This window comes from Nanorana parkeri, unplaced genomic scaffold, assembly GCF_000935625.1.
Source record: "Nanorana parkeri isolate BGI_ZX_2015 unplaced genomic scaffold, ASM93562v1 scaffold358, whole genome shotgun sequence".
Classification (NCBI taxonomy): Eukaryota; Metazoa; Chordata; class Amphibia; order Anura; family Dicroglossidae; genus Nanorana; species Nanorana parkeri.
In genome coordinates this window covers 336,753-350,955 of record NW_017306626.1, presented here as the reverse complement: position 1 = coordinate 350,955, position 14,203 = coordinate 336,753, and positions in this window count along the sequence as shown.

Sequence of the window (14,203 nt, the reverse complement as noted above, 5' to 3'; positions counted from 1 at the left end):
TATACACTGTATAGAGATGTGGCTGTATATCACTCTCCATGGTCCTCAGAAATGTAATCATATGCTGCCCACATGTATGATTGTATACAACAATGCTATGACACTCACCAGGATCATTCTCTTTAGACATATGATCCTATCTACTATGACCCTCCCCAACCTCATGCCCCCCACATATATCATGGTATGAACTACCATACTCACCTTGCGCATGCCCCCCGCCCCCCACACAAACATCATGGTATGTTACCACACACTCACCAGGCTCATGCTTCCCACACATATGATCATATGTACTATGAGACTCATGCCCCACTATGCCCCACTATGTACTACCACACTGACCAGGCTCATGAGATTATAGAGCAGAGATTTGTAGTAGAGCTTTTGGAGCAGATACACTATATTGCCAAAAGTATTGGGACGCCTGCCTTTACACACACATGAACTTTAATGGCATCCCAGTCTTAGTCCGTAGGGTTCAATATTGAGTTGGCCCGCCCTTTGCGGCTATAACAGCTTCAACTCTTCTGGGAAGGCGTCCACAAGGTTTAGGAGTGTGTCTATGGGAATGTTTGACCATTCTTCCAGAAGCGTATTTGTGAGGTCAGGTACTGATGTTGGACGAGAAGGCCTGGCTTGCAGTCTCTGCTCTAATTCCTCCCAAAAGTGTTCTATCAGGTTGAGGTCAGGACTCTGTGCAGGCCACTCAAGTTCTCCTGGAAACCGCTAAACCCAGACATGTCCATCGGATTGTCAGACAGAGAAGCGTGATTCGTCATTCCAGAGAACACGTCTCCGCTTCTCTAGAGTCCAGTGGTGGCGTGCTTTACACCACTGCATCTGACGCTTTGCATTGCACTTGGTGATGTAAGGCTTGGATGCAGCTGCTGGACCATGGAAACCCATTCCATGAAGCTCTCTACGCACTGTTGTGCCAATCTGAAGGCCAGATGAAGTTTGGAGGTCTGTAGCTATTGACTCTGCAGAAAGTTGGCCACTTCTGTGCACTGTGCACTTCAACATGTGCTGACCCCGCTCTGTCATTTTACATGGCCTACCACTTCGTGGCTGAGTTGCTGTTGTTCCCAGTTGCTTCCACTCTCTTATGATACCACTAACAGTTGACCATGGAATATTTAGTAGCAAGGAAATGTCACGGATGGACTTATTGCACAGGTGGCAACCTATCACGGTACCACACTTGAATTCACTGAGCTCTCGAGAGCAACCCATTATTTCACAAATGTTTCTAGAAGCGTCTGCATGCCGAGGTGCTTGATTTTATATACCTGTGTCCATGGAGGTGATTGGAACACCTAAATCCATTGATTTGGAGGGGTGTCCCAATATCTTTGGCAATAAAGTGTATTTTGGAGCAGAGATTTGTTGCAGATATTTTGGAGCAGAGATTTGGAGCAGGGGTGGACTGACAATAGATGGGGCCCCTGGGCAATACAAGATTATGGGGCCCCCTTGTGCTCAACCCATATACAAGCCCCACCTGCATATACATTCTTGCACCCCATGCATTCCTCTTCCTACACTGTTCACCTCTGCACTCCCTGCATCCCTCTTCCTAGACTTCTCACCTCTGCACTCCCCTTCCTACACTGTTCACCTCTGCACCCCAGCATCCCTCTTCCTAGACTTCTCACCTCTGCACTTGGCATCCCTCTTCCTACACCGTTCACCTCTGCACCTCCAGCATCCCTCTTCCTACACCGCTCACCTCAGCACCCCCAGCATCCCTCTTCCTACACTACCTACCTCTGCACCCCTTGCAACCCTTTTCTAAGGCTTCTCACATCTGCACCCCCTTCATACACTGCTTGGAAGAGGTGCAGAGGTGAACACTGTAATAAGAGGGATGTAGATAATACAGAAGTTAACAGTATTTTAAGAGGGTTTATGTCTGCCACTCTCTTCCAACACTGTTAACTTCCACACCCTCTACATCCCTCATATTACACTGCCCACCTCTGATAAGCTGCTCACCCCCTGCAGCTTACCTCATGCTAGGACTCCTTCTCCTGATACCATGGGCTGTGGAGGGTGTGGAGCCAAATGTGCTGAGAGTCACTGGTCCTTTCAGTAGCTGATCAGCACAACCCAGGCAGCAGAAAGGACCCTGATAGGTCTGTCCAGCAAACAGTACCACCCGCTCGCCCCTGTAGGGAAGGAGGGGAGCCTGCCAATCAGCTGGTTACCATGGCAAGTGGGCGGGACCATCCTCCTTCTCTACAGGTAGCCCATACTAGGTACAGCCCCCTCCCCCCCTGCCTGACTTGATGGGGCCTGGCCCAGTGCAGGAGGCTTCCTGTACCCCCTGTCAGCAGCCCTGGCCAAGTCCATCTAAATCTGTTATTTCATCTTACACTATCCCCTCCACAGAGTGACACTGCTGCTGTTCAAGGGTAGCTCCTTTGCTCCTCCATAGAGCCGAGCAACCCTTGGACAGTGTGTGTGTTAAGTGTGTTACTGGCCGGATCACCAGGTAAAAATAAAGGTGAATAAGCATTAAAAAAAAACAAAACTAGTGCAGCCACCACAATTAATTAATAGTAAGCAGCAAAATATTACATGGTTTGGGGTTTAAAACTCCTTTCTTTCATCTTCCAATTGTGGCCGTGTGTCATCTTCAGGGACCCTAAACAGTTTATTACAGTTACTATAGTCAACTTTGATATATGTTTACATTGTGATCGTATCCCCTCTTATGTGCCTCTTCTCCAGAGTGAATAAGTGTATTCTATGTGGTCATTCCTCATATCTGGGGTTCTCCAATATTCTTATTTTGTTGCCCTTCACTGATTTCTTTGTAATTGAAGAACATCTAAGGTTTGGTGACCAAAACTGGACTGCATAATCAAGGTGAGGCGTACCAGTGTTTAGTAAGCAGAGAGATTGTCACTGATAACAGCCTTCATCACAAAGTGGCAAGTGTGACATGGTCCAAACGATGCATTTAATGTCTGTTTACCCCGGTGGATACAAGAATCAAAGAGGTACTTTGACCATTCACTTTTACATAACTGGAAGTGGCTTTGTGAAAAAGATACTTAGAGGAGGACCAGTGATGTACTTACTATAGTGCTGGTGTTTCAGCACCTAGGACAGTGAGGTAAGGGCTTGCTGCAATGTAGACATGTGCACTGCCAAAAAATTTGTTTAGTTTCGTTTCGTTTTAAATTCGGATTTGTGTTATTTCGTTTTTCAGGATTCGGGTGTGAAAGTCAATTCGGATTCGGACGAAATTCGGTAGCGTTAGTACGAACGTTCGTTTCGTTTTCTGTTCTTATTCGTTTCGTTCGTTCGTTTGCAGCAAAAGTGACATTTGAGGGGGAAAAAATATTTTTCTCCTTCTCTAATGTCACTTTGCTCCAACGAACGAAACGAATAAGAAACGAATAAGAACAGAAAACGAAACGAACGTTCGTACTAACGCTACCGAATTTCGGAAATGGAAATTCGGATTCGTTTGCATTCGTTATGTCTGTAATTCGGAATTCGGATACATCCGAATGTCCGAATTTCCGAAAATTCGTCCGAATTTCGATTCGGAACGAAACGAATCGCACATGTCTACTACAATGGCAATGCCTGCTTTTGTGCCCAAAGTTAGTACAATTACTAAATCCTGACTGATCATGTGTAACAAATTAAAGTAGAACTGTGGGCAAGCACAAACTTCAGTTTGCCCAATTAATATGTATCTCCTGTTATGTTTCGTAGTTAATAAGACAACAGTTGAGAAGACTGGTGTCCATTAGGTTCAACCACCTACAGCTTTGTTTAGGAGAAAGGCAAAACAAACCTCTCCATGCCACATTTGCTAATTTGGCTGCACTACAATGCTTTCTGATCCCCAAAGGTAGTTAAAGGTAGTTGGATCAAAATAATGCTTCAACCTTAAGTAAATATGACTCTACATATTATTAGTTGCCAGCTGAAAAAAGCTAGAGGAGATCAGCAGCACTGATATGAAAAAAAAGGTAAATTGTATTGGATAGAAAAAGAAACACAGCAGTTATTTATCATACACGGTGCTTTTGCAAACTAAATGTCATCCATTTTAAGATCCACTTTAACTTTAATACCCTGCCCTAGGTGCTTACAGTAAATACCTTTTATTTACTTGGATTAAATAATCTTTGAAAATATATGATTGCATCAACTGCTCAAACACTATTGTAGTGTTATTTGTCTGCTGACATAACTTTCCTGAAATCTATCAGGACTGTGTACTTAAACATCACACTCCGAAGTCAAACACAGCATGCATTGAAGGAAAATGCCTTTTAGTTTAAGTTGTTTCTAACTTGCTTTTGACCTACTTCCGGTTTCCTTCTGACTTGTGTTTTACATTCATATTGACTTGTATGAACAATTCAAATGCAGCAGTATAGGACATCCTGTGAATATCCAAACAGTGCAGGCAGCGCAGCAAAACTGCCAAGCAGGCTCAGTGTTGACCCATCATATGTAGTACATGGAGGTTTGATGGGTAGAAAGCCTTTATGTAGCTTGCAGCTAGAGGAGAACCCTGCAAGGACCTCAGCGGTGTGATGATGCTATGCCACAGTCAAATGTGCAGAAGACACCAGAAGCTGCAAAGCTTGAATAGTGGTGTCACAGGCCAAAAGAGAAGATTTGGTAATATTTTGGATTAGTACATTTAAACTGTGTGTTTAGCTTTTTCACTGTAGTTCCTCTACAGTGATGGCTGTTTATATACAAGCGTTTGGGCATCTGTAGAGACGTGCGGGTGTGCGCCCCCCCCCCCTGTCGCAGGCCCCAGTGTGAGCCCGGGACCAGCACAGCAGCACTGCGGCCGGAGATCAAATGGAGTTCAGTACACGATCTCCGTTTGATCTCTTCGTCGGAATGCAGGAAGTGATGTGTATTACATCACTTCCGCATTCCTCTGTCACTCTCCGGTACAGAAACCGGAGAGAAGCTGGTGAAGCATGTCTCTGCTTCATCAGCATCTCTGGGGTTCCCTAGGTGACATAAGGGGTATTACAGACACCTGATGTCTCCATAAAGAGGACCTGTCACTGCAAATTGGCTATCACAAAGGGGGATTGTTAGTCCCCTATGTGAGAGCAATAAAGTTAAGTGAAAAAAAAGGTTTAAAAGAAATAGTTACAAAAAAAATATAAAAAAATGAAAAGTCACATATAAAAGTAATTTTTTTAAAAATGTAGTCCCCCGCCCCCCACATACACATGCAAACACGCGTCGAGTGCGCCTACGTGCGGAAATGACGATTGCATCCATTACGCCGCACATGTTACATATCGCCGCGAACGTCGCAGTGAGAGCAATAATTTTAGGGCCATCAATCACTGATAACACTAAACTGATGAACGGTAAAAGCTTTTAAAGCGTCGCCTATGGCCAATTTTGGGTATGGTAGTTTTTGCGGGCGCACGCAATTTTAAAGCTTGCCATGTTTGGTGTCTATTTACCCGACGTGACCCCGACTTTGATATTTTACCAAAAATGTGGGTAATAATAATAATTGTTTTATAACATAACGTAGGGAAAACAGTTTTTTTTTCAACATTTTCGGTACTTTTTTCATTATATAGTAAAAAATAAAAACCCCAGTGGTGTTAACGTCAGCACTTACCTTAAATGATGCCTCTTAATCCGATCTTCTCTTCTCTAGCGCTGCTGCGGGTCTCTGATCCAGCGCTGACTCCTCTTTGCTTGCTGGCACTTCCTGTCCCACGATATCTGCATGCGGGTGCACGCGTCCATAGACTTACCTTGCATCTCTCCTCGTCTCCCAGCCAAAAATACGGACTGCGCATGCGCCCGCCCCAGGATGCTTTGCGGCCGCCCAAACAGTTTCGGATTTTCGGACGGGAGCACGCGGCGAAGACATAGGTAAGTTTAAATCACTTTTTTTTTTTACTTTTTGCATAAATCTACTGCTTGCTAGCAATAGATATATGCAAAAAAAAAGAGATGTTAACATCAAAGAGCTGGTTGCTGTAACCTGTATTGTATATATAGGTGAACACCTTTATATTCTGCAGATTCAAATCCAATGTAGGGGTAATCTTTAAAATACCAGGAATCTGGGGTAATCATTAATGATGTTGTTGCCACTAGAGTACTTAAATTTTATGCAGATCACATAACACTCTACTAGAGTAGGAAGTAGATAGCTATATCCCAGTTGATGTTAACCATGTGGTACTTATCATCTAATGCTTCCCCTTGTACAGCTCATAATAGAGCCTCCCTCTTAAGTGATTGTTGTCTCATACCCAGGACCAATATCCCCTCCTCCGTGGAATGCTGCAGGCAGTTGGAGTAGGCCCTATTTTAAAAATTACACCACGCATACAAATTTGCTTTGCGGCCAAAAAGCCATACCTCCAACCAGGGAACGTGCGGTCAGGGGAGGCAGAGCCTCACCTAGTATTATGGAGGAAAAAGCTGTCAGCTCCAAGTATGAAGCTGACAGTTTTTTCTGCCTTGCATTCCATTTTCTCCATTCAGAGCGGTTTGTTACACGTTACACAGCAGGGAAATCCTCACTGCACTGAGCTGAGCTGGACAAGTGGGCGTTTTCATCGCTTTGCTGCCATTTGCCTTGCTGGCTTAATCCAGCAATGCCCAATGCCTGTACTGTTTACACCTTTGTGAGTACACATTTTTTATTTAATAAATTACATTTTATTGGATGTTACGCACTTGTCCTTTTTCTCTTTCCACCTGGATTTATTCTGGTACCTGTGATCTGAGGAGACCTTATCGCCTTTTCTGTGCATGGGCTTCCCTCCCCCATTAGAAGGGAAAAAGCGCATTTGACCTAGCTCTGTGGGTCTACCTCCCCAGGTGAGCTTGGTTACCGAGCTGGGGGTGGGGCTTCATCTGCATGGAGGTGGAGCATTGGTGGGATGGGGTGGAGCTTCAGTGGGACAGGGTGAAGCTATGGCTGGCTGGGGAATGCCTCACCCAGCACAGAAGGCACGGTACGTCACTGCCTCTAATGTGGAAACAAGACTAAGCAACTCAACTATGCAAAAACATAGGAACTGGGGTGCAGAATAATGGCAGTGGAGTGGAGTGAAAATGTGAAATATTTGGCTGTAGCAGGTAGCAGTTTGTTCTCCGAAGGGCTGGAGAGCGGTACAATAATGAGTGTCTTGCAATTCTGGGGCTGCATTTCTGCCAATGGAGTTGGAGATTTGGTCAGAATCAATGGTGTCCTCAATGCAGAGAAATACAAGCAGATACGTATCTATCAAGGCATGTGATTGGCCCCAAATGTACAAAAACTTCAGTGTTTTGTATTGTTGTAAGCCCTTCCATGTGCACCTTGCTACAAACGCTAGTTATAAATTATGCGGTTACCATGTATTGGGCCGCAGCGTGCATTTTGGATTGCTGGGCCCCCAGTGCGTCCCTGTACCTTTAAGGAGGAGTGGGCTTCCTCCAGGCATACTTGCATTTAATTTATCAGCTGCTTAAATATGCTCCAATATGGAGACTCACAAAATTAGAGTTATAGGACCACACTACGCAGAGGAGCCTTGATGAGGCATTGTGGCTTCCACATATTTTTGGCAAAAAATTGTGCAACTAAACCCTCTGTTTTTAACGGATACTGTTAGATGGGGCAAATGTGTGTGCTGGGAAACTTCTGTGTTTTTTTTTGTAAGCCCTTCCATGTGCACCGTGCTACAAAGGCTAATTACAAATTATGCGGTTGTTAAGTATCTTTAGCTTGGCCCCAAATGTATTCTCCAGCAGGACAATGACCCCACACATACAGCTAACGTCATTAAGAACTATCTTCAGCGTAAAGAAGAACAAGGACTCCTGGAAGTGATGGTTTGGTCCCCACGGAGCCCTCATCTCAGCATCATCGAGTCTGTCTGGGATTACAGAAAGAAAAAGATGGATTTGAGGCAGCCTTCATTCACAGAAGATCTGTGGTTAGTTCTCCAAGATGTTTGGAACAACCTACCTGCCGAGTTCTTTCAAAACTGTGTGTACCTAGAAGACCTGATGCTGTTTTGAAGGCAAAGGGTGGCCACACCAAATATTGATTTGATTTTTATTTCTGAATAAATTTCAATTTATTTGGCTATTTCAATTTGCAATAGCCAATAGCAGACTAGCTATTGCGCCCACCCACTGCTGCTGTCAACCAACAGAGGTGGACCTGAGGTTCTCCATCAGGTCCTCCTCTGCTGATTGACAGCAGCAGAGGGCAGCAATAGCCAATAGCCAGCTTGCTATTGGCTATTGCAAATTGAAATAGCCAATAGCAATCATAGCTATTCATTCCTATGCTGTTTGTTGTTTTTTTTTTTTATTCTGATGGCAGCAGGTGTCAGAATACTAAAACAAACAGCAGATAGCAAGGGGAGCAAAAGCTTCTTTGCTATCTGCCATCATTACAAGGGGGTGCTCTCTCCCCTCAGTGGATGGTGGTGGAAGGTAGGGGGCAGAGGGCACCTCCCTGAAATGAGAAGGGAACCTCCCTGAAATGACTTTCTTCAGGTTGGGATGCCTGATAAAGTGTATATTTTTCAAAGAAAAGAGAAGAAATATTGTGTAGACTGCAATCTCTTGTGGGTCACATTTTGAAAATAACACACCCAGCCTGGTGCCGTTTGCTTTGTGATTGGCCTAGAGGAGAAGGGAACAGAGATGTTACCGCAGCACTGAGGTCTATGAAACCAACAGTCCTACAACCAGAGACATGGAAATTTAGCAGGAGCTGGACTTTTGCCTGCATATATACCTGATAATCTGCAGGGAGAAGAAGACTGTATTGAATATGGCAGGTGGGTTTTTAGAAAAGGAACTGCACAACTTACTGTAAGATTGTTGTGCCCAGAGATGGACTTTAACCACTTTTACTAGGGCGCTTTTCATGGGGAGACACCAGACAGCTTTTAATGAAAACATCAACATAGAGTGTAATTATTTCACAGAAAAAAAAAAAGAAATATTGTACTGACTGCATACGCAGTATTTAGGTACTTCTAGTATGCCACATTTTGAACAGGAGGGACTACAGTCAGCTTTTAGTCTAAAAACCAACTTTAGACTGTATATATGTCACAAAAAAAGACAGCTAAATATTGTACTGACTTAATACACAGTATTTAAAAAAAATACTTGGTTGAATTTGGACAGGAGAGACACCAGGCAGCTCTTAATAATAAATTATCTATTGGAGTGTTTTATTTCACTGAAAAATGTCAGCACAATAATATGCTGACTCTATGCAACGCACGTAAGCACTTTTACTAGACCTCAGTTTATTGGGTAGAAACCAGGCAGGTTTTAATCAGGAAATCACATTTAGAGTATAGTTTTACAGAGACAATCACCACAAATATTCTTGATTGCTGGAGCAGCGGAAAAGGACGAAAACAAGAGACACTGGGCATGATTTACTCTATGTGTGGCATCTTAACAGTGCCTGATTACCAGAATACCCTGGAAATTTTGAGGAACAACTCAAGGATTCACCCTGCAGAAAAAAAACGCAGATTTTGCAACTGAGGGCCAGCTCCAGAAAAACTATGTGTGGAACCTTTGCAAGTGCTTGAGCACCGGAGTAGAGGCAGCACGAGATTGCACTGGTGACAGGCCTACTGAGATGGCAGGAGATGGTAATGTTGTGGAAATTTTACTAGGATGTGTTTTTAGTGTATTGTAATATTTTGTCATTAGTCTCTCAGTGTCTCGGTTTAAATAGGCACTGGGGGGTTAAACCATTGGAGTAGATATCTTATGCGCGGCGGAGCAGTGTCTTCTTGGCGAAAGTATGGACGCCGGCTGGGGCCCCCCGTGCAATGCATGGATTTATTGGCTTGCGTGGATACATTTGTTTGGAACGCAGTATATGAAAGGAACGTGCGTTTATTGTCCCTAGTGAGTCTGATCAACCCGCTGGAGATAATGACGTTGCCTGAAAATAAGCACGCATGAGAATCATAGTAACGTTATGTGGCATTGATCACTGAGCAATGCTGGATAAAGTCACTCCGGTGGTGATAGATTATTCTACTACATGTGATTGTTCTACTAATGTGTTTTGTTAGCTGGCTCCTGTTCACTTCCTGTCTGCCCCATTTCCTGGTTTGCTGGTTGTTGAAATCATCTGCTGGTTTGCTCTCACTTCCTGTCTCGCTGTTTGAGACATCCCTTCCTGTCTGACATCACTTCCTGTTGGGCAGGAATAAAACAATAAACATACCTGTGCTCTCTCTTAGCATGGGATTATCAAGCAAGCAGCATCTGTGTCCTAACTCTACATGACTCTGAAGGGATACTTCCAGTCCTTGCACAAAAGAGCGTAGTACAACGGGGGAAATTCTTTGCGTTTGGCGCAGCTTAATGCGGCATGGATTTGTGCGTTGAACCAAGTGAATTTCCATAACAGTAATGGTTGCAGAGGTCAGCAGCTGTGCAAGGAGCTGGTAATGGTGTCAGAATATGAAAATGGTGACAGGCCAGCATTGATGGCAGGAGACTGTTATGGTGTAATACCTGCAGTGGTAGAAGGAAATGGTAATGGTGGCAGAACCTGGTAATGGTGATAGGCCAGCAGCAGTGGCTGACAATGTTGGCAGGCCAGCAGAGGTTGAAGCAACTGCTTATGGTGGCAAGAGCTGGTAATTTTGGCAGGCCAGCAGTGATGGCAGGAGATGGTAATACTGTAAGGTGTAATAATGTTTATAGAACTAGATTCTAATTTTTTTAAAAACAGCTGCTATGTGTCTCTTCTTTCAGAAATAGATTCAGGTGATTGACATTGTAAAGTGGTGTCTAACCGAGAGCACTGAGCAAAGCACTGCCTGCTACAACCCACAGAAAAGCATTAGCCGAGCTAGAGAGAAAGATGTATAAATGTGACAGACTCCAGGGATCCAATGGCAGATTAACATGGAGGAACATGGCCAGTGCATATATACACAACGTGGCAACATGATGTACTGTATGTCACAGTCACCTGAACACAAACCAATCAGACGTGATCATTCACCGATACGACTACAGTGAAATTTAAATGGGTCCTAAAGATAACTATACATTGCACATCCTTATTCTTTTTGCTGAATAATCCTATATAGCTGTGTAGCGCTCATCCCCTAAGGAGCTGCTGGATATGAATTAGGCTCTCTGACCTGTTTTGCCAGCCACCTGCCCTTTTTTTTTTTTCTCAGCTCCAGCAATACCGACACTTTAGGATAGAACAGGCTCGAGTAGTAGAGTCTTTTTAGTATTTATTGCTTAGTAATAACTAAGAGAGGGTAAGGGTTGCAAGATACCCAGACATCCCAAGTCTCCCGGACGGTCCGGGAGTCTCCCGCTATTAGATAGCGACTCCCGGACGCCCGCAAGAGAGACATTTTATCCCGGAAAGGATTGCAACCTTTCCAGGTCTGCTGCGCTCACTAGTTCTGCTGAGTGTAAATAAAGTTTTTAGCTGTAAGGGAAAAAAAAGATCGTGCCTGCAGATCCTGTAACGGTGGCTGGTCAGTGGGAGGGGTTTAGGCACGGCAGGGCGGCCTGTGATTGGCTGGAGACAAAAGTCCCTGAGCTAGCTCTGCAGTATGCTCCTCTGCTGATTGACAGCAGCAGTGGGTGGGTACAAGAGCAAGCCTGCTATTGCAATTTGAAATGACCAATAGCAGCCTAGCTATTCATTCCCCTGCTATTTAGTTTTTGTTTTTTTTTTATTGTGAAGGTGGCTGACGGCCGCTGTTAAAATAAAAAAAAAACAGAGAAGGTACCTCCCTGAAATGAGAAGGGCACCTCCCTGAAATAAGGTTTTACAGGTTGGGATGTCTGGATACCCAAGTACAAAAAAGGACTGGACAGTGTCTTCACCATTAGCAACAGTAGTAACAGATAGCAAAACGTCCTATTAGAGCGACCAGTGATAGGTAGTAGCACCAGAGAGCATCCAGGAACAGTCACAGGACTTACAGTGCACCAACTGGCTTCTCTTCTGTATAATATCTGAATATAGGGCAAGTAATCTCTTGCAGCTCTCACCAGCTCCTCTGAGACACTCCTCAGTATCCACTAGACTTAAGGAAACCTGCAGATCTCAGAGCAATCAGCATCCAGACTGACTACCGTCTAGATATAACAGCGACATAGTTGAGGGCGCTACATCTGGAAAGTGCAGGCATACATAGGTGTAACACAAGGCAAGGCTGAATTTACCATTAGACACAGTAGGCATCTGCCTATAGGAGGTCCATGAGCACTTTTTACCTATATAATTATTAGGCAATTTTTTCCCATTATCGTTAAGAATACCCATCTAATTTAATGCTATTTATTACAGAACTCCTATCTGCATATATTTATGCTCAATCCCTGCTCAACCCCACCTCCCCTTCCTTTTTTGTATGCTCTGTAGCTCTGTGGAGAGGAAAGAGGGATCACAGGGCTATCTATACTTCTTTCCCGCCTGCTCTGTACAGGCTGGTGGAAGCTATCAGTTGGGGTCAACAGATCATTGCAGCAACACCCACTGCAACAGTGACTGACATTTTGCAGACAAGACAGTAAACAAGATGCTGTGTGTCACATGCGTTTGCAGTCTGCATCACACTGCACAGCAGCATAAAACACTAGTCTCACCTACCCTTTCCTAATCCACAATGCTTCTATATAAATTGATTATACAACATACATTATCATTTAATACAATAAGAAGCTTGGCAAGCCAGTCCTACCCAATGTGTAACCCAATCACTCACAGTACAAACAGTATTTAACCTCTTGCCGTCCGCCCGTAGTAAAAAAACGGACGGACGGCACTGCAGCATCTGCGGGTTGCCGTCTCCAGACGGCAATTTTTTTCTGCTCGCGCGCGCCCCCTAGTGGGCACGCACGGGCAGAAAAGACCCGCTAAATGCACACACCCGTTACCGGGTGTTTCACATATAGGCGATCGGCGGGTCCATAGCCCGCCGATCGCCTATATGTGCTCGTTCGCGGCACCCCCCCCCCAAGGGTTGTTATCCCCCTATATAATAGCAATACCAATAAGTGCAAAAAAAATAAATATAAATAAAAAAAAATAAAAGTAACACATAAAAAAGTAAAATAAAATAAAAGTCACATATAAAAAAAGGGGAAAAAACCCCCCCAAAATGTTTAACTCCCCCACCCCCACGTTTACGCGCCTATAAACGTAAATACGCGTCCGGTGCCCCAGCGCGCAAAAATTACAATTGCGCTACACATGTTACATATCGCCGCGAACGTCGCAGTGAGAGCAATCATTTTAGGGCCATCAATCACTGATAACACTAAACTGATGAGCGGTAACAGCTTTTAAAGCGTCGCCTAGGGCCAATTTTGGGTATTATCGTTTTTTGAGGTTTCGCGCGCGCACGCAATTTTAAGGCTTGACATGTTTAGTGTCTTTTTACCCGACGTGACCCCATCTTTTATATTTTACCAAAAAATTGGGTAATAATAAATGTTTTATCATTTAATATAGGGGAAACTGTTTTTTTTTTTAAATTTCGGTAATTTTTCCTTAATATAGTAAAAAAATAAAACCCCCAGTGGTGAATAAATACCACCAAAAGAAAGCTCTATCTGTCCCCAAAAAAGGGTATAAAATTCATTTCAGTACAGCGCTGCATGACGGAATAAATGTCAGTTAAAGTACCGCAGCGCTGAATACTGAAAAATGGCCTGGATGGGAAGGGGGTTTAACACCGCGGATGTCAACTGGTTAAAGAGCAGAACAATATTTCACCAAGCAACAGAGGCAGAAGCAGATGGGACAGAGATAGGTGAGGCTGGAGTTCTGCTTTAATTGTTATGTACTAACTATACTATATACTAAACTAAACTTATATAAACTTATACTATATACTAAACTAAACTTATATACTAAACTTATATTTTAACATTCACTATTCCAGCTAAAAAATGGAGCTTTAGGCTTCTTCGCATTTACTTTTAAATTTACTAGTTTTCTTGAACAGCCTATTGCTTCCAGAGGTTAATAATTGAATTACACATAAGGCTGAAGCCAGAAACGTGACTCACGCTTCAACTTTAATTCCAACATTGCATTGCACATTATCCTACAGGGATAGTATTTATGTGGAGTTAGAATGTTATCCCTGTGTTTATGTGAATTCCCTAAGGGTGCTCCAGGAACCCTTATCTTAAGCTA